Source organism: Zophobas morio, unplaced genomic scaffold (genome assembly GCF_036711695.1).
Source record: "Zophobas morio isolate AGI-343-1 ecotype UQ-CSIRO unplaced genomic scaffold, CSIRO_AGI_Zmor_V1 ptg000419l, whole genome shotgun sequence".
Classification (NCBI taxonomy): Eukaryota; Metazoa; Arthropoda; class Insecta; order Coleoptera; family Tenebrionidae; genus Zophobas; species Zophobas morio.
In genome coordinates, this window is record NW_026972523.1 from 311,571 (window position 1) to 314,124 (window position 2,554).

The 2,554-nt window shown below is 12.7% G+C and overlaps 1 long non-coding RNA gene across 1 annotated transcript; it reads right to left on the reverse strand.

Annotated features, from left to right (window-relative positions):
* Positions 1-2,041: 2,041 nt before the first annotated feature.
* LOC135120768 (uncharacterized) lies at positions 2,042-2,554 on the reverse strand. Its single transcript, XR_010278721.1, has 4 exons — positions 2,477-2,554; positions 2,314-2,401; positions 2,131-2,214; positions 2,042-2,078 (listed from the first exon to the last, which is right to left on the reverse strand). It is a non-coding gene; the product is annotated as an uncharacterized LOC135120768 (long non-coding RNA).

Sequence of the window (2,554 nt, forward strand, 5' to 3'; positions counted from 1 at the left end):
GAGTACAAAATAATTATAATATATAATAAATATATAGTAAATAAATATGTAAAATACATGATAATAATAATTAATAATAAGCAAATAAAATATATAATATTAATAAAAGATTAAAAAAATGAAAAAATAACTGATATAACAATAATAATATATATATAATTTTTAATATATAAGTAAATATATATAAGTTTAAAATAAAAAATAATAATAAAAATTTATAATATACGAAAATAATATACGAAACCAAAAAAAAAGTAGAAATAAAAAATATTATAATTATGAATAAAAAAAAAGTATTATTATACAAAAATAAAAAATAAAAATATAATAAAAATCTTGTAAATATATTTATTAAGTAAGAAAAGTTATAATAAAATATATATAAATAATAAATATTACATATAATGAAAATAAATATATAAAAATATAAAGTTATTTAAATAACAATAGTAGCATAAAATAATAATGAATAAGTAAAGTAAATAGTAATAATATTAAGTAAATATATAAAATTAAATATTATAATAATAACGAAATCAAAATAATAATAAAAATGTAAATAACAATAAGAATAAAAAATTAATAAAAGAAAAAATTAATACACAAAATAATAAATATATAATATTAATAATAAATAAACATAAAAATATTTATAATAATAGTCCATAAAAAATATTAATAAATAGTACTAAATAAATAATTATCAATTATATTTTATTCATAATAAAAATTATATTACAAATTATATATATTGTAAAAAAGATAAATAAGTTAAATATAACAATAATAAAGAAATGCATAAAAATTATATAATTGAAATAAAAAAGATATATAATACAGAAAAATAAATTATAATAAATATATATAAAGTATTATAATAAAGAAGTATATTAAAATTATTTACAAAAATAGAAATAGAATACAAAAATATGAAAATAATAATAATAAATAAACATACCAAATATATAAAATAATATTTTATAATAGTACTAAAAAAATATAATACACATAAAAATAATAAGAAACATATATAAAAATTTTTTTAAAATAGTACTAAAAAATATTATACAAAGTTAAATAAAAATATTAAGTAAAATGAATTTTCTTAAATAAATAAGTTATATAAAATAATAATAATAAATGAATATATAAAAAATTATTGATAATAGTAATAAAAAATAATATATAATATAATTATAATATAAATAAGTTATATATAATAATAAAATAAGAAATAATATATATAAAACCATTATAAAAATAACTTATAAAATAATAATAAATAAATACATAAAAAATATTTTATAATAGTAATAATAAAAGTAAAATAAAAATACATAAATAAAATATTAAATAATATATGAAAATCATTATATAATAGTAATAATAAAAAATTAAAATAATAATAAATTAAAATAATTTTTTGAAAGGGCAGTTAAATATAGATTACTAAATATAAATAATAATAAATAAATATAATGAAAGTTAATAAATAAATAAATAATATAAAATAACAAAATATAAATAATATAATAATAGCAATAAAGAAATATGTATATAATATTAGATATTAAAAATTATTGTTCACTTAATAAATAATAGAAAATATAATACTAAAATATAAATGGATACATAAATATTATTTTGAAAAAAAATATTTTTATATAAATTAATGAAGTAAATAAACATTAAGTATAATAATTAAGAAAAAATTAATAATTATACTGTAATAGAAAAAAATAGTATAACACAATCAATAAAGAAAAAGTTAAGTAAATATAAAGTAATAATAAAACTTTAACAAAATAAATACATAAGAAAGTAGAATAATAATAAATAAATATTTTTATAATATTATTACAATAGTTATTAAAAAAGCATGACAATAATTTTTAATAATAATAATTTAAACTAGCAAAATATACATTAATGTTTTCAAAAATAAATAAATAAATCTAATAAAAGTAAAAAAAAACTTTAACTAAAAAAAATAATAAAGAAATAAAATAAAAACTATAATAGTAATAATAATACATCATAAAAAACATTGACTGCCCATCTTGGAATGATAAGAATTCCTAGTAAAAATCTTTTATAATGAAAAGATTATAGAATAGTCAATAAAAAAACCTTCAACACCATAATCCCGAATGCTCGTGTATACACCATGATGAGGATTTTTTTGTGAAAGTAGCTCTTTTCTAGAGTTGTCTCCTAAAGTTTATTATGAATAAGTTTTTGTGGCGAAAATAAATACAAAATACGTATAAAAAGCTTTTATAAATATAAAAAATATGCATTAAAGTAAAAAACCTGTTACGGTTGTAATATTTCTCGACTTCAAAACTTTTAGTATTTTGGTATTTTTTGGTAAAGCTCTTGGAATTCTATCAGATGGAGCCTACAATAATAATAATAATAATAATAATAATAATAATAATAATAATAATAATAATAATTGTAATAATAATAAAACTTTTGCAGAAGCGGGCCAAAGTCCCGATATTTCGGGAGGGACGAGAGAATTAGGAGAATACAACATGCGTAATCCGTC